Source organism: Myxine glutinosa, chromosome 1 (assembly GCF_964187855.1).
Source record: "Myxine glutinosa chromosome 1, kmMyxGlut1.1, whole genome shotgun sequence".
NCBI classification, from domain to species: Eukaryota; Metazoa; Chordata; class Myxini; order Myxiniformes; family Myxinidae; genus Myxine; species Myxine glutinosa.
In genome coordinates this window covers 22851673-22876323 of record NC_136261.1, presented here as the reverse complement: position 1 = coordinate 22876323, position 24651 = coordinate 22851673, and the positions used below count along the sequence as shown (strand labels likewise).

Here is a 24651-nt window from a genome sequence, read left to right as displayed (position 1 = left end):
TACTAGCAACGGTACCCACACTATGGGCGGGGCTTCAATTGGGAGGCCCAAATAAAAAGGCAAAATATCAGAAATTGAAGGCTTTTTAAAATTTTAAACGATTTATATAAACATCCGTTAAATCATATCACACGCAAATCATCAAAATCTAAACAGTATTTGTAGACTTTCAATAAAAGCCACATCACTGTTTATATCGGTAAATATTATTCCATCGTGTTTGGAAAATTGGAAAATTGGAAAATTGGAAAAAAAATTGGAAAAACAATATAGCCTATTTTACTCCAGGGGGTCCCAGGATTACCCAGGCAAAATTTTGTTGTGGTCGGTTCAGCCGTTTTTGCGGTACCTGGGAACAGACAGACAGACGGACAGACAGACAGACGGACAGACATTTGGTGAATTAAAGTAATATGTACTAACCAAATGCAGGGCCGAGCCTGAGCTAGTATGCGAAGTTGACTACAATATCCGCCATCATTTAAACAAACCAAGGAGTGACCTTGTAACTCTATAACGTTGCTGTCAGGGTCTCTACTAGCAACTCTAGTGTAGTGCTCTTTTGGACACACATCATCACATGATGCATCTGAGGCTGTTCTCAGCTCTTGCATGGGCTCTTGAAATGCCTGTTTGAAGTTAACATAGCATCTACCTGTGCTTCAGTGACCGATTTGCATTCACGACAACAGCTACGTTTCACCGGCTGCTCTTTCCCTTTTGCTACTTTTTAGTTTTTTTAGCAACAACACATCCTGTCATTTTCATCAATGGGAATTGCAGGGGCTTTCTCTACATGATGATAGTGTGACTCAGAGGAAGCAGTATGACACCCTTCTCCAAAATCATGTCGCCCTTTAATGCCAAGGCCATCCGACTCTTCTTGTGGTCTTGAGCAAATAGTCCGTGGGCTGAGTAGGGTTTACATGCACCCCCCCCCCCACAACTTAACTTCCCGGGTATGTCCATGTACCCCCCACCCTAGGGGTTAGGAAAAACCATGTTAACAGAAAAAAAACTCATTCCCAAGGTACCGCCCACGCATATTTTGATGTTACCCCCCCTGTGTCAGTGATTTCCGAAAATTAGGGGTAGGCGAAATTCAAATGGCCATAGCCTTTTACCTAGTCATCCTATGGTTGCATATGACGCCTCAAAATGTTTGTCCTGGGACACTCTTTACAATGATATGTGTTATATGCAAATGAGGTCACTAATGAGGTCACCAGAGGTCAAACTATGAGGGAATGAGTTTTTTTTTCTGTTAACATGGTTTTTCCTAACCCCTAGGGTGGGGGGTACATGGACATACCCGGGAAGTTAAGTTGTGGGGGGGGGGGGGGGGGGGGGGGTGCATGTAAACCCTACTCAGCCCACGGACTAAAAGTACCAGTGTGCTTTCTGCGTAGTTTTAAGGCTTTGTTGAGCAATCTTTTAGCTGCTATTCTACAGACAGTTTTGATCATTACCCGAAGCAATGTCTTTGATGCAGTCTTCTACTGTCTCTTAAAAGCTTCCATTAGCTGAACCCCAGCCCCATTATCTATCATTCAACAGATGATGCTGTATTTCCTTCACGTGCAGTTCTTTTACAGCAGGCTGAGGCTCCACTAATACATTCCGGCCTTTCCTGAAAGCTAGTATTTTCTCCCTGTGTTTTGTATCGAACATTTTATACTGCTTGATTTTGACTCTTGCCGGTCATGGCATGATTAATGCGAGCTGTTGCCTTTTTTTACTCAGCTCGGCCCTGTACTTGTCATGTGCGGCTGCGTTCTGTTTTTTATTGGTTTTGAATAAAATTCCGTTTATTTTGGGCCCTTTTCCTTTGTAAATTCTGTAAACAGGGGATCCTCATTATATATCCAAGATACCAGAAAAGGTGGATTTGTGACGAAACGATGCATAGCGTGGAATTGTTCCCCATAAGAATTGGTGTAATTAAAGGGGGATGTGTTCCAACATATAGTTACATCCTATACAACACCACTCAACAAGCCTAACAATCAGAAAATACGTATGAAACACACAAAACAGGAAAAATGCGATAAATTAAACAAATATTAAAACCTAAACACCTATTTATCTTACTTACCAAATATTTTAATTACTGGTATTTTATAATGATAATTTCGTGGTCTTGCACCTTCAAAATCTCTCATATCTAATGGTCTGTCAAGCTGTGGCTGCATCAGTCCATCGCCCTCTCCATTATCCGGTAGTAGTCTGCAGCCATGCGGTTTAGATGACAGATGGCTCTGCACATCTGTTGGATGAGAGTCCAGTTGACTCCAACAGCACGGGCGGAAGAGGGTGAATTCCCCAACGGCCAGCAAAGAGACGGAGAGGAGTGGCAACCCCCACGTCTATACCACACACTTACCCGTGTATACCAGCCATAGAAAGCATACCACATCTGCCATGATCACGTGTGTACCACATCTGCCATGATCTTTCCTGGGAAAACCACATTTCCAAGTTGACCTCCAAAGCCAGTCGCCGACTGGGCATCATCCGTCATGCGAAGTCCTTCCTTGGCACACCTGAGCTCCTCACCACATACAAGGCTTTCATCTGCATCTCAATGGAATACTGTTTTCCCCTCTGGGCTGGTGCTCCTGCCTCACACCTAGCTCGGCTTCACGCTGTTGAAACCAAAGCTTTCAGAATCATTGGAATCTCCCGCGATGAAGCTAACTCCAAGGGCCTCTCACTCACTCACCGCAGGCAGGTAGGTGGTCTTTCTGTCTTCTACCGACTCCTCTCCGGCCTTGCTCCCCCAGCTCTCTCTGTGCTCTGTCCCCCAAATATTCCTGCAGGTCGCACAAGATCTGCCAGCAACCCTCTTATGGTTAAACTGCCAAAATCAAGACTCTCTATTCACCTTACTCTTTCATTCCCCTTTTCTCCCGCCGCTGGAACAAACTCCCTCACTCTATTCAATACCACTGCTCCATCCAGATATTTAAAACAGCTGTTCACCACCATCTCTTATCTTCCCCCATCCTAAACCTTGATCTTTTCTACCCCCGTTAATTCACCCTCGATCCACTTTTTTGAAATTCCGACTTCTTTCCTGGAAGTCCTAGCAGTGTCGATGTGTTTTATGCCTTTCCCACCCCCCACCCCCCTTCCCGTGGCTCCTCCCCCCAAGCCCTCTCCCTCCCACAGATCTCCCGATGTACCTGCTCTCAAATGTTGTACTTGTGTGCTTTCCTCTCTCTTCCCATCTTGTCTCCCGCTCCCTTTATCTTATGTTTTATGTGTCAGTTTTTCTTTTTGTGATTAATGTTAGCTCTTGCACGAGCCTCGATACAACAACAACAACAACAACATGCATTTTAAGGCCATTTTCCCTGCTAGAGCGGGGGTTAGCCTTGCGGTCCCCATGACAATCTTCTCCATTTTGCCCTATTTTCTGCATCTCTCCTTGTTAACCCCCTTGCCCGCATTTCTTCTTCCACCATCTTTAGCCAAGTCTTTCTCGGTCTTCCCCGTCCTCTACTTCCTTCTACATTCATTTCCATCACTCTTCTCAACCAGTCACTTTCATCCTACCTCAACACATGACCAAACCATCTCAACCTGTTTCTCTTCACAGCATCAATCACAGGCTCTATTCCCAGATCTTGTATTAAAGCCTCGATCTTGTATTGAAAAAAAGAAAGAAAAAAAAAGGCAATGCCATCATTGCTAGAAGACTCGACATCATCACATATGTATATAATCATTATTTTTTGTTATTAATTTTCTGAGTTTTAATTTTTTTTCTTTCTTGTTTTGTATTTTATTTATTTACTAGCAAAAGTACCCGGTGTTGCCGGGTAACAATGAGTCGTTTCCTGACGGGAATAAGATTTTTGGTGGTGTTGCCTTAAGTCATAACATTTCTAATTCCACTGGGAGACGAGCTCAGTTCTCACCCGTATCAAAATGGCATGACAACCCCTGATAACTCATGTGATCTGGTTATTTTCCGGTCGATTTTGAATTTCTTGGGATCGTTACAATGGTTTCCGATGGATTAAAATAGGTTTCAAAGTCATCCAAGGTCAAGGTCATGCGATACGGTCAAGGTCATGGCCATTTTCATTGATTTTTTTTTTCTCAACAATGACCATGTTCTGTTAATCCCTGACTTCTCTGTTTGCTTATAATTTTGTCAAAAAGTGCTCAGAAAGTTACAAATACCCTTCGAAAGATTTTAGAACAAGTACAAAAAGTTTTAATTAAAACAAAAGCCGCGTCGATGTTACACAATGCCTAGATGCAGCTGTGCCTATAACGTCGATGTTATAGGCACAGGACATTCCTATTGATTCGATTACTTGATGTTATTTTTGTGCAAAGTGAAAATATATCTCGGCAATTTCCCGTGTGTGGCGACGAATTTTTAATATATCTCGGCATTTTCCCGTCTGTTATTTCAGGCGGTGTATGACTGACCATGCCACGATTTTAAAAAAATATATCTGCAATTTCCCGTGTGTGGCGACATGTGAACGAAGCTATGCTCCTCTCTCCACATTATTGTGACGACGTATAAATTAAATATTTCATCGTGACGATTGTCAGCAAATGGACGAATTTTTAATATATCTCGGCATTTTCCCGTCTGTTATTTCGGGCGGTGTATGACTGACCATGCCGCGATTTAAACAAAATATATATATCTCGGCATTTTCCCGTCTGTTATTTCGGGCGGTGTATGACTGACCATGCCGCGATTTAAACAAAATATATATATCTCGGCATTTTCCCATCTCTTATTTCGGGCCGTGTATAACTGACCATGCCGCGATTTAAAAAAAAAAAATCTCAATGGACTTGAAGTTACAGGCCTTTGAGAATTCATTTTGTTCTATAAAGGGCAACTTTCATCGGATTTTCTTCCCGTTTTTTTTCAACCGAGTCTAAAACTATGTTAGCGACTGTGAAAAATGAAATGATATATCGAATTTGATTTTAAATAAAACTGTGTGAGAGAGGAAGACACCACGGGCCTACAAAACAGGCCTCAAAGCTATGCGAGTTAATAAAATGGTGGATATTTGTTTATATGAAGGCTCTCCCAGAATGGGTGGAGCTTTGAGGTTTTGTCTTCTCTGCAAGAACAAGAAGAAGAACAAGAAGAACAACAACAACAGCAGAGGGCACTCTATGAGCAGCGTCTGTGACGCGGCTAAAAAGTTTAGTGACGTATCTTGTATTTGAAGGTCATGGTGAATCCAAATGCGATGGCATAGCAATGTGACAAAGGGCCAGGGGAAACACAGGAATGACCATATCTCGGCTAATTTTTGTTTGATTTTGATGATCTTGGTATCGCTCTGATATGTAATAAACATTCAAAATCGATTGAAAGGGGTTTCAATGTCATTCAACGTCAAGGTCATGGCCATTTTAATCAATTGTTTTCAACAATTACTGTATTCAATCACGTCCAAATGTATACCTAGGAGACATGTTAACCGAAAATCATGATGCAAAGATCCCATGGAAGTTCCCTGGGGTCACAGGAAAAAAATTATCCAAAGCCACAATCTGCAACTATGCATAATGAGCATAAATTATGCGAGACTGTGCCCCGGACCAGTACTGAATAGTAGTTGCCCATTGCACATGATAAAGAGCGGCACCTCATGGTTGTGCAAGGTTGTAGTGGTTACTTTCACGTCTGCATGCACTGGATAACCAATCAAATCACGGGCACAACGCCATGCATCGGATGAGTTGACAGTTTGCTGAAGACGCCTCGCAATGTCAGGCGAGTTTTTCCATTTATCTATGATTTGTGCATACCTGTGTCTAAATCCTTTTGTTGCATGACATTTGTTGCATGACTTGGAAATTTATTTGTGATTGTGATTTGTCCAAAGGTAAATACCAAGCTTGACCTCAAATCACCAAAATGACAAAGAACGGAGTCGTCACTATTGAATACCCCTATTTAGATGTTTCATTTGTGATTCTACCACTTTTAATCCATGCGGCATGGTAATAGACCGATATTAGGCAAATACCGACTGTTATGGATTCGTCACTTCCGTTGTGGTGGTTTTCATCCACTGTAAACATTTCTGATTCCATGTATTATTATTGTTGTCATTTAAAGGGAATAGATATTTCTATTTTCAAAAGTTAAAAGTTAATGTTTTAAATGAAACAGGAACCGAACGGTGACGAAGAGGAAGAGGAAAAAAAAGGGCGGAGCGAGTGAGTCGAACAAGAAGGAGCCGAGCTACTTGCGGTCTGGAGCGAACGCTGGCGAGCAAGAGCCACGAGCGAACTTTCGGGTTTCCGGGAAAGGGATTCCTGCGACAGAGTTGTCATCGCTGTGACCGATCAACCTGCGTGTCAGGTTTTTTGGCGGTGGATTCCGAGGAGAATTATCGCCGGGCCGTTACGTCTCAAGAATGGGTCGTCGGCCATTTTGACTCGCGCTCTTCATGCGTCGAGCAAGGTTTCTTTGCTTCGTCAGCCGTTTTCACCGCTTTCAGACGTATCTGGTGTGTGTGTGTGCACCGTGGCTTCTGAAGATTAATTTGCGGTTCGCCGACTGTGAGCCGTGAAAGTCCATACCCGAGGGTGTGATTTTCCAGTCGCCTTGAGGGCGCCTTTGTGCAGCTTTGGGCAGTGTGACTGTACTTGCCATCAGCACGGGATTTTGGTCTCGATTGGACATCGTTCTGGTGATCGCTGGAGCGAATCAACTTTGGGCTTGAAGCCGGGAATAAGAGACATTTGGGGATGGTCTTGTTTCACTCACTTGGAGCACAGTGAGTTATATATTACAAAATTGATGGTACCATCATATGACATATTGATTGTACTTTTGACTACTATTATTGTTGTCCTGTTATTCTTGTGTGATCTTAATACAATATTTGTTTGTGAGTAACAATTGGGGTGGCTTCTCCATTGATCTTTGACATACAGAATAACACATCTTTCTGCCGTGACGCCTCTCGGGGCTCGGATGTACACCATGACCAGGGGGTCGGGGAGGAGCACGTAACACTGACCTTGACCTTGACACATGACCTTGACCTCAAATCGTCACAATGACACAAAGAACACACTCGTCACCCTCAAAAACCCCTTTTTAGATGTCTTATTTGAGATTCTACAACTTTTAGTCCATTTGGCATGGTAATAGACCGACCGATATTAGGCAAATACCGACCTTGACCTTGATATGACCTGAACCTATAATCGCCAAAATGACATGAGGACTGAACTCCTCACCCACAAAAACCCCTATTTAGACGTTTTGTTTGTGATTCTAATACTATTAGTCCATGAGTTATGATTAGGCCTTTGCCACGTGGTGGCCATATTGGATTTGGCCGCCATCTTGGATAGGGTGCCAATTGACCTTGTCTCCCGGCGGAATTTGAAATCATATCACTGAAGGTAACTCAAGTCAAAACCTCGAAACTTTAGATAAAAGTGCACGATTTTTTGATTAAGGGCCCCTTCTTGTGGAAAAAGTCTGATTTTAATGCAATTTAATTCCAGGCCATAAGGCAACAAAAGGTGAACAATTTGAAAGGGGTGTCGACTTTCTCTAGGCACTGTGCATCTAAATAAATAAATGCATATACATAAAGTATAAATAAATGCATATACATAATTTTATATATATATATATATATATATATATATATATATATATATACATATATATATATATATATATATATATATATATATATATATATATATATATATATATATATATATATATATATATATATATATATATATGACTCCATGGTAAGATATCCAACCTTTAGTTGAACAAACAATGACTCATTGTTTGTTCATTCAAACATAAAGGTTGGAGATCCTACCATGGAGTCATTTGGATTTACTCCCAACTGCAAATCTTTGTATATATATATATATATATATATATATATATACAGTATATATATATATATATATATATATATATATATATATATATATATATATATATATATATATATATATATATTTGCGGTTTTGAGAACCCACACTTGTAAATAAATATCTCATCGTTAAAGGTTAAAGGTAGCACCCCATAGGTAGGCCACAAGCAACACGTAGGTCACCATAGGACGTCAGTTATTTCTTAGTATGTGTTAGATAAGGCCATTTTCCAACAGTTGAATCTGCGTTGTCAATCAAATAAGAGTAGGCCCTTCCATCCATTTTTGCAGCCTCCCTCCAAGCGACGCCATTGGGCGCTCTCCAGTCTGTGCCCCATGGCCCCTCCCAATTTGGTACGCTCCTTGGCCAGCAGCCTTCGCTGTCCTTGAGCTCGCTCAACGCCGCCATAAGCCACGAGCTGAAGCCCAGAAAAAGGAGGCGGAGCGCCAGGGAGGAGGTGTGGCCACGTCACCCAGCCGTCAGTGCGGGGCCGGTAAGCCATAACCAGCCAACCAGGGCTGGAGTGACATCGCCTGACAGGCGTGACTTTTGGGCTTCGAGAGCATTCGCTGGCTTGATCATAAAAGCCAGCGCACAAAGCCCTCGTAAGGACTCTCATAGGAAGCTTTTGCTAAAAGGACTGATCATTGTGGAAAGGACTGTCGTGATTACAGAGGACTTATGCGGCAGCGCTCGTTAAAGAGGTCTGAGCGGGGAGAGAGAGGCGCTTGACCTGGGACGTGCGCTTTACGAGGGAACTGAAGCCAAGCCTTGGTATTTCAAAGAGACGCGCTGTGGCAACCCGCTGTACTAGGGGCGAGCGCGCGGCATGCATTGCCACGAACTGCAGCGTGCAGGACATTGGGGAGGGTGCGCTTGGAGCGAGTAGTGTGCATATTACGTACGCCAGTATACCAGCCTTCCCCCCGTCATTATAATTGTCCGCTCGCGTTACGCTACGTGAAAAGCTGCCTGCCGGGTTTCGTCGGCTGGACCGGAGCCGGACTGGAGCCTGGACCCCATCGCCGGACCTTCCACCCTACCATCTGCAACCCCCGTGTGAGTGTCTGTGTGTGAGACGGGCCCATTTGTCCAGGGAATAAGTTAAGACTGTAGTGAAGGCTGCCCTGTGTACTTTTCCTTCCTCTTTCTTTCTTGTACATTCTTTCGTTTCCTCTTCTTCTTTGTACATAATTAATAAACCCATCTGTTCTTCCTATTTTCCTGGTTTCCTCTCAATCCGATCGTCCTAGTCTTTTCTCCATTGGGTAAATGTGGCACGATCGGAACCGCCATAATCGGGTCTAGTCACTTGTTAACAGCTCGGATCGCGGATCGCTATCTGCTCGGCGTTTCCATCCATATCCGTGATTCGAGCGGGAGTTATTCCCTCGTTTCCGGTCGGCGTTAGTACTTAGGTAGTATCAAATCCCTAGGCCTAACAAACCCTACCTAACGCCGCGCCGGGAAGGACGTTATAACTTCCAGGGTCGCGTCGGCCAGATAAGAGGACAAGGGGATTAACTCCCCCTTGATAAGGGGAGAGCCGACGTTTGAGATCCACAACAATTGGTGTCTGGGAGTTGGGATTTGGCCCCGGAGTGCGCCGAACGCACTCCAAATTACGAGCGGCCGAAATTTTATTCAACATCTAAATTAAATCGTGCCATGGATAGCCAAGGTGATCGGATGCCGGTGGGGGTAGATGAGGAGGAATTAGAATTATCCCAGGACCCCCGGGAAGAAGTTGGACAATTGGGAGAGATGGAGGAGGAAATTAATGAGGATGCAGCAGTAGGGGTGGCAGAGGAACAAAATTGCGGCGCCTCGCACGTGGCAGCGAGAGCCGAGCCCGCGATGCCAGGGTACATGCAACTATTCTTGGCCCAAATAAAGGAGATGAATGCGAAAATGGACGCCCAATGTGACAAATCCACCAAAGAAACCCGGGAAATGAAAGAAATGATGGGCACCCAACAGAATGAAATAAATAAAATAAATGGCAAATTGGACGCCCAAAGTGATAAATCCACCCGGGAAATAAAAGGGTTGGAAAACAAAATGGGAGAGCAATTTGGGAAATCAAATTGGGGGATTAGAAGACAAGATGGGGGGCCAAATGAAGGAAATGGGGGGCCAATTGAAGGACGTGGGTGACCAAATGAAAGAAATGAAAGAGGGGTTAACGGGGTTGGAAAAAAGGATGGCCACCCAAGAGAACCAAATGGAGGGAATGAAGAACGGGTTAACGGGGTTAGAAGACAATATTGGGGGCCAATTGAGGGAAATGGGGGATAAATCTGCCCAGGAAATAAAACAAATGGGGGATCAGATAGAGGAGGTAAAGAACGGGCTGGAAGGCAAAATGGACGCCCAAAAGAATGAGTTGGAACAAATGAGGGCGGCATCTAAGAGAGAAATGGGAGAGATGGGGGAGGATATAAGGCGCGGGGTGAGCGACGAGGTCACGGGGGTACGCGAAGAGGTAAAGCAGTGTGAGGAGCGTGTGGAGAGAGAGGTGAGAAAGAGTACGGCTAGGTTACATGGGGGTATAGAGGAGTTGATGCGGGAAGTAGAGAAGCTGACAGTGGGACAAAAGGAGTTAGGGGAGCAAGTAGGTAAGAACACAGCCGTGATAGGGGGGTTGAAATCAGCACAAAAATAAATAAAAAAGGAGCTTATAGCGACAAAGAAGGAATGTCAGATGGTACACGAGGGGCTGACGAAGAGGTTGGATGAGGTGGTAGAGACATTGGGGGCGAAAGAACGAGAGATCAGAAACCATATAGAGATGACCAAGGTGGCCTGAGAAGAAGAAATTGTGGGGGCGCACCGGGAAATAGAGGGGGTGAAACAAATGTTGGAGGAAGTAGAAGAAGGGGTGAGTGAAATTAAAAAGAGCTGAAGGGAGACTAAGAATGAAATAAAGGAGGAGGTGATGGAATTGGTACAAGGTCTGTGCTCACATCATGATGATGTGCTCACTACCAAATAAAGAGTTTGCAGGTGGCGGAGGAGAAGCGGAGACGAGGTGCCAAGGTGAGTGGCGATATACTCGGAAATGTATATGGCGTGAGGGGAGATTCAGTCGGCTTGGGTGTTGATTTAGACCCGGGCGTTCGTGAGAGGCCAATGGTAAGGTGTGCGACTGGTCCGGAGTGTGTGGAGAGAGAGTGTGCGCAGGGATGTCCGACCATGGGGAGTGTGAGAGGTGTTGGTGAGCCGGGGTGCGCGAGTATGGAGTGGGTAGCGGGTTGCGACGAGGCGACCCAAGCATCGACACCGACAGGGGTAGTCTTTAGAGGGACGGGGGACGCACGCGAGCCCCCCGGGAATAGTGTACTGTGGGGGCCCGAACGGTTCGTCCCCGTGCTAACTCCGCAAGGAGCGACGCACGGGGTCCGGCCGTCGGGCAGCCATAGGGTTCCACTCGCGCCGTATGACGGCAAGAGTGATTTGAGGGCGTACCTGGCGCAATTCGACCATGTGTGTAGGGGGAATGGTTGGAATTTGGATGAAGGTGGAGTACACCTCGTGGGGGCACTGCGCAGCGCGGCGGCGGAAGTGCTGACAGCCTTACCACCGGGTGCTATCACCCTGCCAGCCCTCCGCGCGGCCTTAATTAATAGATTCGGCATTGAACAGCAGAGCGAGCTTGTTAAAGCTCAGCTCGCGTTGCGAAAGAGAAAGCCCCAGGAGACCATCGGGGATCTTGTTTATGACATTCGCTACAATTGGATGGGGTGAGCACGGCCGAGAGGACGGAGCTGGAGGCTTCTGAGGCCGTGACCATCCCTCCAAGGGCCGAGGCCATAGTGCCGGCCCGATGGTTAGCTCGCCCAACATGGCAGGAGTCCTGCGGCCTAGTCGAACCGGTGGCAGCGCAGTCCATCCTGGGTTTAATCGTGGGCCGCACCCTCGTAAAAACGGACGGGCCGGTGGTGGCTGTCCGAGTAATTAATATTAGTGCAGAACCACGCACTATAGTAAGGGGCACGAAGATAGCCGGCTGCACCCCAGTTAACGAAGTCGCGCCAGTGAGGGACGAAAACGTCCAGCCGAGCCGGCCCCAGAGGGAGCCTTCAGAAAGTACTAGGAATTGGCCCGATCCCATTTGTGAGATGGTAAATCGAAGTAGTGTAGAGTTGGAGGGTACCCAGAGGGAGGCCTTACGCAAATTAATTGAATCTCATTTGGATATCTTCTCCTTGTCCTCCGAGGATATTGGACGTACGGGCCTGGTGAAACATCAGATCCACACCGGTGAGGCCCGGCCTATTCGTCAGCCCGCCCGACGGCTCCCTTGGAGCAAGAGGGAGGAAGCTGACGAGCAGGTAGAAAATAATGCTCGATGCAGGTATCATCGAGCCCTCGGGAAGTCCTTGGATGCCACCTGTTGTGCTGGTCAAAAAGAAAGATGGGACCACGCGTTTCTGCGTGGACTATCGCCAGCTGAACAACGTGACACTCAAAGACTCATATCCCCTGCCAAGAATTGATGACACCCTTGATGCCGTTGCGGGCTCAAATTGGTTCTCAACCTTGGACCTCAAGAGTGGGTATTGGCAGGTGGAGATGGATAGGGCAGGGAAGGAGAAAACGGCATTTTCCACAGGTAAGGGGCTGCATCAGTTCACTGTGATGCCGTTTGGTTTGTGTAACGCCCCCGCCACCATTGAACGATTGATGGAGCATGTACTGGGCAGCATGCCATGGCAGTCATGCCTGGTGTACCTGGATGACGTCCTGGTACATGCTAAAACATTCCTCCAAGCCATAGCTGATTTGGACCAGGTGTTTGGGTGCCTTAGACAGGCAGGGTTGAAGTTGAGTCCAACCAAATGCACTTTGTTTGCTAGAGAGGTGGCCTATTTAGGTCACGTTATCGGTCGCGAGGGGGTAAAAACAGACCCAGGCAAAATTACAGCGGTAGAGGAGTGTCCCGCACCACGTACCATCAAGGAGGTGCGGGGATTTTTGGGACTCTGCTCCTACTACCGGCGCTTTGTGGCAAAGTTTGCGGAGTTGGCCCGGCCCCTTCACCGGCTTACGGAGAAGGGGACGAGATTTAATTGGACAAGGGAGTGCCAGGAGGCCTTCCTAGCATTGAAGGGGTGTTTGACATCCGCACCCGTTCTAGCTTACCCCACTAGTGACGGGACATTTACCCTGGACACGGATGCAAGCCAGGAAGGATTGGGCGCAGTTTTGTCCCAGACACAGGGGGGCGTGGAGAGAGTGATCGCGTATTATAGTCGGGCCATGAGTAGGCCCGAGCGAAATTATTGCGTCACTCGCAAGGAGTTATTGGCTATGCTGGCTGCCATGAGCCATTTCCACCCATACTTGTACCGGCGGAAATTTCTGGTTCGAACTGACCATTCCTCCTCGCAATGGCTCCTCCGGTTCAAGGAACCGGAGGGCCAAATTGCAAGGTGGTTGGAAAAGTTGCAGCAGTACGATTTTAATGTGATCCATAGGGCCGGGAAGGCCCATGGGAATGCCGATGCACTCTCTCGTTTGTGCGAGACACGAGGAGAGGGAGCAATTGGCAGACTCCTCCCCTACCCTCGTAGTGCGTGCAACCTGGGTGAGAGGGCTAATTTTGCCACTAACCGCAGATGAAGAATTTGGAACTTTGGCTTGGAGCACGGCCCAGCGGGAGGATCCCGTCCTGGGACTGGTGTACGAATGGGTTCGATTGGGACAAAGACCTAAGGCGGAAGAGGTCACCCCCCTCGGGGCGCCAACAAAGGCATATTGGGCTCAGTAGCAAACCCTGGAATTGAAAGTCAACATCTTGTATCGCAAGTGGGTGGAGGTTCCCTCTGAGAGATCTTCCTGGCTGGTGATAGTCCCAGACAAATTTAAGAACTTCATATTACAGCAGGTGCATGGTACCCACTCCGGCGGCCATTTGGGCAGGACAAAGACAACATCTCGGGTCCGCCGGAGGTTTTATTGGGTGAATATGTGGCGCGACTTACAGGACTGGTGTCGGAGATGCGACGCCTGTACTGCCAAAAAGGGACCAGCACGGAGGATGAGGGCCCCCCTTCAATTACACCAGGTGGGGGCCCTCCTTGAGCGGGTGGCTATGGATATTCTAGGACCACTACCCCGCACCCGCCAAGGTAACAAGTGCATCCTCGTTGTAATGGACTATTTCACCAAGTGGCCGGAGGCCTATGCCCTCCCCAACCAAGAAGCCGGGGTGGTGGCACAGGCCTTCGTGAAAGGATTTGTATGTCGGCATGGGATTCCAGAGGAGCTGCACACTGACCAGGGCCGAAATTTTGAGAGTCAATTACTAAAAGATGTGTGCAGACTCCTGTCAATTAGAAAAACAAAAACAACGCCATTAAGACCACAATCGGACGGAATGGTGGAACGGTTCAACCGAACCTTGATCCAACAATTGGCATTGTTCACCACCACCCGTCAGGATGACTGGGATAAACAACTCCCGTATTTGTTAATGGCCTACCGAACCAGCCAGCACGGGGCCACCGCATGCAGTCCGGCGTTGCTTATGTATGGGCGGGAGTTGCGGGCTCCCGCCGACTTGCTATGCGGTCCCGTGCCAGACACCACTGATATACTGCCGAGGGAGGGCTATGCACATCACTTGGAGGAAGGCATGGAGAGGGTCCATACCTTCGCCCGCCGCCAGCTCCAGCTGGCGGGGGCCAAGATGAAGCGCAGGTACGACCACCGGAGCCAGGGGAGTCAGTACGCTCCGGGGATGAAGTTTGGTTCTTCAATCCCCGGAGGCGGAAGGGTAGGTGCCCCAAACTCAACTTTCCCTGGCAAGGCCCCGGGGTCATCCTGTCGCAAGTCTGTGACGTGGTCGTTAAGATCAAAATGGGGCCACGAGCCCTCCCTCGGATCGCCCACACCGACCGGTTAAGACCCTACACCGGCGAGCAGGCGCCCTCATGGATCGCCTCAGCTTTAGATGCCGAGGCAGGACCCAGTACCTCACATGACTGGGGCTCATAGTGCAAGAGGACTGGGGGTGATAGTGGGAAATAATGCCCGATGTGGAGAGATGGTGGCTCTACCATCCCTCACATCACATCTTTGGGGCAGAGGAGCTATAGGATTATGGGGTTTGGCAGTGTATACTAGCCAGGGAGGGCTAGGATAATGTTAGGGACTTAGAAGTGACCATAGGAGACTAAGATTTAAGTAGAGACATTGTACAATTAGTGGGGACGTAGAAAGATGAAGTGGTTGATAATGACGAGGGATGTGCTTAGTGTAAAGGGATGACAGGGAAAGCACTAGTATTAGAAGGAAGGAGATAGTTAAATGATGCTGTGTGTATGAGTATGAGGATGCGCTTTAAGCGCAAATGAGGAATTGGGAATGAGAGTCTTGGTGGTACTGGTGAGCAAATGAGGAATTGAGAGGAAATGCTCGTGAATGATGTGTGTGTGTGTGTGTGTAAAAGTGTATGAGTAGAATATTGTGGGCAAGGGTAAGTATGTTGAGTGAATGGCTTGCATGGGGTGCAAGTGAGAATACTGAGTGGTGTGGAATAAATAGTGTGGAGTAAATGGTGTGTGGAATAAGTGGTGTGGAGTGCATGGTGCGAAGGAGTGGATGGGGGAAGATGGACCCCTTCACGAATACCCGGGGAGGGTAGTTTAAAGTTAGGTAGAGGGAGTAGGTAAATTTGTTGGATATTGACATCTGTGGTGCGTGTACTAGCAAAGGATTGCTTGGATGGGTGCGTAAGTAAGTGGAATGGCTGGGCATGTGGCTTAATTAGTGAGTATGGTTAAATGAGCACTCCGCCACTGGTAGTCTGTCGGCCAGGTGAGGCCGCAGGTCGGCTCTGGGAGCCAGTTAGTGTTCAGTTCAAATAGAGTTCAGCGGGGCCCGAGGATCCCAGGAGAGGACCCGGGTAGCCCAATGCCAGAGGGGGCATTAGTGGGTTTAGAGCGCCAGGAGGGCCTTCCCCAAGTTAGGGTAATCGCAGGAGCTAGGCAAGCTCGGGTGGCGACTTCAGTGGCGGAGGTGCGCAGGTAGGTAGACCTGCTAGTAGAGCCACACGACCCAGCCCCGAAATTGTGCGAGGACACAGATTGAAAAATGGGGGGAGTAAGACCCCAAAATTGGTAGAGCACCACAGTATGGTCAATGGGAATTGGTTTTTAGAACCGCATAGTGTAAAGATGGCCAATGGATTGGCAAGACCCCGGGTAGAGTAAGAAGTTAATGTCATTTAGAAGGATAGTTCGGATAAAATCTCTTCGCACCATCCGCATCCACTCACCAAGGTGACAGGACTCCACACCAGGTTTTGCAAATGATTTGGGAATGTAAGACGCATCATGACAGAGTTTGACATTGTGTGTGATTCCATCTCTTCCTTCTTGGGAGGGATTGGATGACGAATTCGGTTTAGAGGGGATATGGGAGACAAGATGTAGAGACGAATTTGTAAATTGTGTAAATAAGGGGGAGGGCAAGGGTAGTGTAGGTTGACATGGGGGGGGGGGGGGGTGATGTACGAGTAGGGACGAGCTTTCTCAACTCGCTCTCCCGCGCCCTCATGTCGCATTACCTTGTACTGTGTGTACCCTTGCGCCCTTGCACCCCGCTAACCTCGGCTTTGTCTTCCTTCCCCACTCATGGACCTATGGTATTTTGTGCGAGGGGAGTGTGCAGGTGCCCTGAGCGGTGCAGCCGCACTCTTGCTGCCTGCACCCTGTTGCCTGCCTGCCTGCCTGCACTGATACACCATATGGACCACATGTTCTGTGGCCTGGCACCTTTGCTGGGACAGACCATTGCTGCCAGCAGTATCTGGCTTGCAGACCGCTGCAAGTGGCATCGATGCCATGCAGGCAGACCACCTGAGCTGGCCTTGCTGGCCAAATTTAAAAAAGCAGACGCGGTTTGTGCCCTTTTTATTAATTAACCTTTGGTGTGCCCGTACAAAGATGGTAAACTTTTACCGATGGCACACCGAAGATCAAAGAAGACGATTAAGCAAGATACAGCCAAGATACATCGGCCCAGCAGACAAGGACAAGACATCATCCTTTATTATTTTAAAATGTTTGTTTTTGTGCATGTTGGGTGATGGTGCTTTTCATGCATTTTTTTATTATGATGCATTTATTGTGGTACATATGGGTGTATGGTGTATTGGTGCAGTGCATGGCTGTGGTATTTCCTCTTTTCAAAATTCCTTTTTCTTTTTCCCACAAAAGACAGGTCCTGGGTTGCAGTTTTGTAAATAATTAATTAGTGTCTTGTAAATAACATGCTCACCCACCGGATTAAATGTGTAGTTTGGAAATAATTCCGTAATTCAGTTAATTGTGGGCGTGAGTCAGTTAGGTAGGACACAACGCAGCAGGTGGGACATATCTAGTGTTAAAACTGTCGCACTCAGGGTGAGGTTAAATGTAGAGGGAAACGACACCTAAGTGTCACATGTAGATGTAAAAGTAGTCCTGCCCCAAGTTTCGGCTCGGGACGAGCCTGGCAAAAGGAGCAGTGTTGCGGTTTTGAGAACCCACACTTGTAAATAAATATCACATCATTAAAGGTTAAAGGTAGCACCCCATAGGTAGGCCACAACCAACATGTAGGTCACCATAGGACATCAGTTATTTCTTAGTATGTGTTAGATAAGGCCATTTTCCAATAGTTGAATCTGCGTTGCATCAATCAAATAAGAGTAGGCCCTTCCGTCCATTTTTTCAGCCTCCCTCCAAACGACGCCATTGGGTGCTGTCTAGTCTGTGCCCCATGGCCCCTCCCAATTTGGTACGCTCCTTGGCCAGCAGCCTTCTCTGCCCTTGAGCTCGCTCAACGCCGCCATAAGCCACGAGGTGAAGCCCGGAAAAAGGGGGCGGAGCGCCAGGGAGGAGGTGTGGCCACGTCACCCAGCCGTCAGTGTGGGGCCGGTAAGCCAAAACCAGCCAACCAGGGCTGGAGTGACCGCCTGACAGGCGTGGCTTTTGGGCTTCGAGAGCGTTCGCTGGCTTGATTATAAAAGCCAGCGCACAAGGCCCTCGTAGGAAGCTTGTGCTAAAAGGACTGATCGTTGTGGAAAGGACTGTCGTGATTACAGAGGACGTATGCGGCAGCGCTCGTTAAAGAGGTCTGAGCGGGGAGATAGAGGCGCTTGACCTGGGACGTGCACTTTACAAGGGAACTGAAGCCAAGCCTTGGTATTTCAAAGAGACGCGTTGTGGCAACCCGCTGTACTAGGGGCGAGCGCGCGGCACGCATTGCCATGAACTGCAGCGTGCAGGACATTGGGGAGGGTGCGCTTGGAGCGAGTAGTGCGCATATTACGTACGCCAGTATACCAGCCTTCCCCCGTCATTATAATTGTCCGCTCGCGTTACGCTACGTGAAAAGCTGCCTGCCGGGTTTCGTCGGCTGGACCGGAGCCGGACTGGAGCCTAGACCCCATCGCCGGACCTTCCACCCTACCATCTGCAACCCCCGTGTGAGTGTCTGTGTGTGAGATGGGCCCGTTTGTCCAGGGAATAAGTTAAGACTGTAGTGAAGGCTGCCCTATGTACTTTTCCTTCCTCTTTCTTTCTTGTCGATTCTTTCGTTTCCTCTTCTTCTTTGTACATAATTAATAAACCCATCTGTTCTTCCTATTTTCCTGGTTTCCTCTCAATCCGATCGTCCTAGTCTTTTCTCCATTGGGTAAACGTGGCACGATCGGAACCGCCATAATCGGGTCTAGTCACTTGTTAACAGCTCGGATCGTGGATCGCTATCCACTCGGCATTTCCATCCATATCCGTGATTCGAGCGGGAGTTATTCCCTTATTTCCGGTCGGCGTTAGTACTTAGGTAGTAGCGAATCCCTAGGCCTAACAAACCCTACCTAACGCCGTGCCGGGAAGGACGTTATAACTTCGAGGGTTGCGTCGGCCAGATAAGAGGACAAGGGGATTAACCCCCCCCTTGATAAGGGGAGAGCCGACGTTTGAGATCCGCAACAATATACAGTCACGTGAAAAAGTAAGTACACCCCATGTAAAGTTTTGACTTTTTCAACATATTTCAACATACAGCTATTTGATCTTCATTTCAACAATATTGATAGATAAAGGTGATAAAATATAACAAATATCATGAAACATTTACATTTTGTAGTCCATTGTATAATTTAAATAAACATAAATGCAAATTTCGCATGTGGAAAAAGTAAGTACTCCCCGACATTTATCACTACTTCAAATACCTAAAATTAGAATCAGATGCACCAGCTCAGGTGCAAATGATTAGAACATCGTTAGAGAAGATCTTGGAGGAACCTGTCTTATTTAAACCTCAGACATTTAGTTTGGTTTGCTCTTTGTTGTTGAAGTGTGCGGCGTCACCATGCCTAGATCAAAAGAGCTCTCTGAGGCCTTCAGAAAGAAGGTTATAGATGCCTACGAGTCGGGGAAGGGATTTAAAAAGATCTCCAAACAATTTGAAGTCAATCATTCGATTGTCTGGAAGATCATCTACAAGTGGAGAAGATTCCAAACAATTGCCAACTTGTTCAGGCCAGGCCGCCCCAGTAAGTTCAGCCCGAGAGCAGACCGCAAGATGCTGAAAGAAGTCTCTAAGGACCCCAGAATGTCATCACGGGACCTACAGGTAGCTCTTGCCACTATTGATGTCAAAGTGCACGAGTCTACCATGAGAAAGAGGCTGCACAAATTTGATCTACATGGGAGGTGTGCCAGGAGGAAACCTTTGCTGTCCAGAAAGAACATCAGGGCAAGACTAAAGTTTGCCAATGAACACCTCGGCAAAGTCCAGCACTTGTGGAACAATGTGGTCTGGACAGATGAGTCAAAGGTAGAGCTATTTGGCCAAAGTACCACAAGACATTTTTGGCAAAATCCAAAGACAGCATTTAACCACAAGAACCTGATACCAACTGTAAAGCATGGTGGTGGAAATATTATGGTTTGGGGCAGCTTTGCTGCATCAGGGCCTGGGCAGCTCGCCATCACAGAATCCACGATGAATTCTTCATTGTACCTGAGGATGCTTGAGGAGAATGTGCGGACATCTGTCGGAAAGTTGAAGCTCAACCGAAGGTGGACCTTGCAACATGACATTGACCCTAAACATACCAGTAAATCCACCAAGGAATGGCTGAAAAGAAAGAAATGGAGGGTTCTGGAATGGCCAAGTCAAAGCCCAGATCTAAATCCAATCGAGATGCTGTGGGGGGATTTGAAACGAGCTGTGCATGCAAGAAACCCCTCAAACATCGCACAGCTGAAATAATTCTGCATGGAGGAGTGGGCAAAAATTTCTCACACTCGATGTCAGAGACTGCTAGACAGTTATAAGAAACGCCTACTTGAGGTTGTTTCTGCCAAAGGGGGCAATACCACCTATTAGAGCCAAGGGTGTACTTACTTTTTCCACATGCGAAATTTGCATTTATGTTTATTTAAATTATACAATGGACTACAAAATGTAAATGTTTCATGATATTTGTTATATTATATCACCTTTATCTATCAATATTGTTGAAATGAAGATCAAATAGCTGTATGTTGAAATATGTTGAAAAAGTCAAAACTTTACATGGGGTGTACTTACTTTTTCACGTGACTGTATATATATATATATATATATATATATATATATATATATATATATATATATATATATAAATAAATAAATATACACATACAATACACATGTTTACTTTAAAACTTTAAAAGCCTATTATTTTAGCAATTTTACAATTACAAATACACGCAGCTTTAAGGTTGTGGTTGATTTACTTCTTGCCAAGTGCGGTACATGTTTTTCCATGAAGAGTGCATTTCCCAGACTGAATCCTGACATCACTGAAATGACGTTTGATGAGCTTGTTGAGGATAAGGATAACCTTCTATTTGTGCATTCAACACCATGCTGTCTCGGCACTCGGTGATTTGGCACAATTGTATCCTTAAAATAAAATTCCTAAAGTATTTTCACTTTTTTTTTTTTTTACAACCTTCAATTTCACAGTCTAAAAGCTTCTACCGACACAGTATCTACATACACAGTATCATACGAGAATGATATTTGGAGCCATTAGTTTACTTTCATGATCAAAGTAAAGGAGGGTTTACCGTGGGAGTTGTTGTATGCAGATGATCTGGTGTTGATTGCAGAAAGTATGGATGGACTGAAGGAGAAGATGAACAAGTGGAAGGAATGTATGGAGACAAAAAGGTCTGAAGGTGAATATCGGAAAAACGAAGGTGATGTCAAGTGGTAAAGCATGTGGTGAGGTGGAAAGAACTGGGAAGTGGCCGTGTGCTGTGTGCAGGAAGGGTGTCGGAGTGAATTCCATTCAATGTACAATGTGCGCTGAGTGGTTTCATCAAAAATGTAGTTGTTTGAGAGGGTCATTAACCAGTGTGGCAGCTACATTCAAGTGTAAGGTGTGCACAGAGGGCGCTGCAGATGGAGGAAATGTTGAGTTGGATCTTGGAGATGGCGTGAAGCTGGAAGGTGTGAAAACATTTTGCTACCTCGGAGACATGTTGAATGGAGAAGGTGGATCCGACTCTGCAACGGTTGCTCGAGTGAGATGTGCACGGAAGAAGTTTCGGGAACTGAGTGGCGTGCTGACGAGGAGGGGAGTGTCATTGAAGCTGAAGGGAAAGGTGTATGCTGCATGTGTGAGAAGTGTTATGATTTATGGGAGTGAGACATGGGTAATGAACGTAGAGCAGCAACGAAGGCTGGAAAGGGTGGAAATGCGAATGGTTCGGTGGATGTGTGGAGTATCGTTGAGAGAGAGGAAGACAAATAATGAATTGCGAAAGATGATGGGAATAGTGCCTGTGATGGATGCTGTGAAGAGAAACAGGTTGAGATGGTTTGGTCATGTGTTGAGGAAGGATGAAAGTGACTGGTTGAAAAGAGTGATGGAAATGAATGTAGAAGGAAGTAGAGGACGGGGAAGACCGAGAAAGACTTGGCTAAAGATGGTCGAAGAAGAAATGCGGGCAAGGGGGTTAACAAGGGGAGATGCAGAAAATAGGGCAAAATGGAGAAGATTGTCATGGGGACCGCAAGGCTAACCCCCGCTCTTGCAGGGAAAATGGCCTTAAAATGCCTGTTGTTGTTGTTGTTGTTGTTGTTGTTGTTGTTGTTGTTGTTGTCTCAATGGTGAAGAATCACTGAAAATTAAAAAATTCTCATATCCCGATCCGGATTCAGACCTTCACCTAAATCGAATCAATTCATCCTTTTCACACATCCAACCTGTCCACAAAGTTTCGGCTGAATCTGCCCATAACTTTTTGAATTATTGTTTTTACCCTCATTGCTCAATGGTGAAGAATCAATTAAAAAGTTATCGGATCCAGATCAGATTTCGGATCTTCACCAAAATCTAATCAATTCGTCCTTGTCACACACGCAACCTGTCCAACAAATTTCGTCCGAATACGTCCACAACTTTTTGAGATATCGTGCACACAAACAGACAAATAGACAGATGTGAAAATATAACCTCCGTCCACATTCGGTAGGCAGAGGTAACAATAAGAATAATAACATGGCTAAGTCTAAAGCACCATAGGCTAAGCGAGTGTGAAAATGTATAATTAAGGCAAAAAAAAGACTGAATACAAATGTAACCCGATGATGTAGATATGCACACATGCTTGGTCCCGTAATTTTGCAGAATAATGTATAATCAAAGATAATCTCAGCATCAATTATCATGCTCTGGCCCAGCAGGGTAAGCCAAAGAAGAATGAGGAGATTTGAAACAATTGTGGGTGGAGGTATTGAAAGGAAAGAAAGTATAACGCTAGAAATTAGGCCTGATTGAAGGGTACTGAGAGTGGGAGGACGCACAGAGCGAGACCTGGAATGGGGATATTAAGGGATAGATGACTGTTCACAGCCACAGATGATTGCAGAGCCACTGTGGCAAAGGAGCCGCTGGCACAGCGGAAGAGCACAGAAGGTTCTGACAGTACACGCGTCCTCTCCTGCCGTACGGGTAAAATGAACTTTCATGGAGTTGTAATGTGCGTTTCATGTTCTCTAAATAAAAGCTGAAGCGGTGCAGTAAATGACGATATTTGTAAATCCATGACTTTCGTTTTCCTTTTCCATTGGGTTGAATTATTTCTTCAAAATCCACATTTCTGCAATCTCGTCTAAATTTAGGATTTATTTTGTTGTCTGACTTCTGCATTGCCCTCCTTAACCTTGCCAACAAGTTGTGGGTAACCTGGATCATCTAGGTATGAAAAAATTTCTCACTATAGTAGAAAATGTTTCCAAAATAATACTGATTGTCCATATTCAATCAGTGCAGCAGTTCCTCTCTTGGCAAATTGTTGTCTTCCATTTTGTTCTTTCACAAGGGAAATAAGGCACAGGTAAAGACTATTTTGGCCCACAATGCCTGTGCGATATATCCACATCCAAGCACCCCCACCTCACAACAGGTATCCCCAATTACACAGGTAACCACAAGCAGGGAATTTGGTTTGGCCAATGGAACAGGTAGACACCCTTTTTATAAGATGTCGTGCAATATTCGACATCCGTAACCGAAATGCGGAGGGGATATCTGGATTCATGTCCCCACCTGATGCCAAATGTCCTTTAAGATGCAGTTTCCTTTCCTCACTTTGAATTCGATCAATGGATTGAAATATGAGACGAAACAACTGTATGGGCAACATGCTATATCAACTGATCTGTCTTATCAGCTGTCTGTGTGATGCAGTCTTCACTGCCTTCTATACTGAAACGCAAAATAAACTTACCACCTTTGAAACTTTTAAATATCAACAATAACACTGCGTGTAGTAAATGTGTGAACTTATTTGTGGACAATGGTGTCCTCACTGTCAGACAAAACGGTCACGGATGGTCACTTGAACCTTCAATGGTCACTTCATAGCACAGCTGTTGAACAGCCGTTTTGACTGTCAGTGATTAGCTAAGGGGTACGGGATGATTTTAATGAGCTGCACGTGATGTCTTGATATTGGCTTTAAAAAGGCCAGTGCAAAATGGGCATTTCAATCAACATGCCACGATTGTCAAGGGATCAACGGCAGCATGCCCTGGGCATGCTGCAAGGCGGACTGAGCTACCGTACAAACCAACAATTGCTAATTGAAACATTGACATTTTATTGATGACATGTCAAGTTTTTGACCAAGATACACCATCTCATCAGTTTGTTCTACAGTACAGAACAGCACAGGGTGCAATGTCAGTCCCCTTTCAATAGCGTGTGTGGCAGGTATTGGCAGATATTTGGCAGATATGATGACAGATATGTGGCAGATGGCAGATATGTGGCAGATATTGTCCACAAATAAGTTCACACATTTACTACACGCACTATTATTGTTGATATTTAAAGGTTTCAAAGGTGGAAAGTTTCTTTTGCGTTTCAGTATATATTCATTTTCTTCTCAAGGATATTCTTGAGTGTTTGCAATCACAAAGTGAATTGGCATTTCAGGTGATGAAGGATTGCAGATCTACACCTGACATGTCTGAGAATATAGCTTTGGAATTAGATGATGTTGAAAAGCTTCCTTTGTTTAAAATTTTGCATTTTGGAGGCATTGGGGGATAAGAATGGAAATGCAGGCGAGGATTCATTATCTCGGGGTCCCAGTACCAGGCAATCACCTCTGGTGTGTTTTTCAAACACCGATGAGTGGATTATTTTACAGTACACAAATATTT

The 24651-nt window shown here is 46.1% G+C and overlaps 1 protein-coding gene across 2 annotated transcripts in view; it reads left to right on the top strand.

Annotated features, from left to right (window-relative positions):
• UGCG (UDP-glucose ceramide glucosyltransferase) overlaps nt 1-24651 on the top strand; it is a 105357-nt gene that overhangs the window by 49699 nt on the left and 31007 nt on the right. The window lies entirely within an intron of this gene.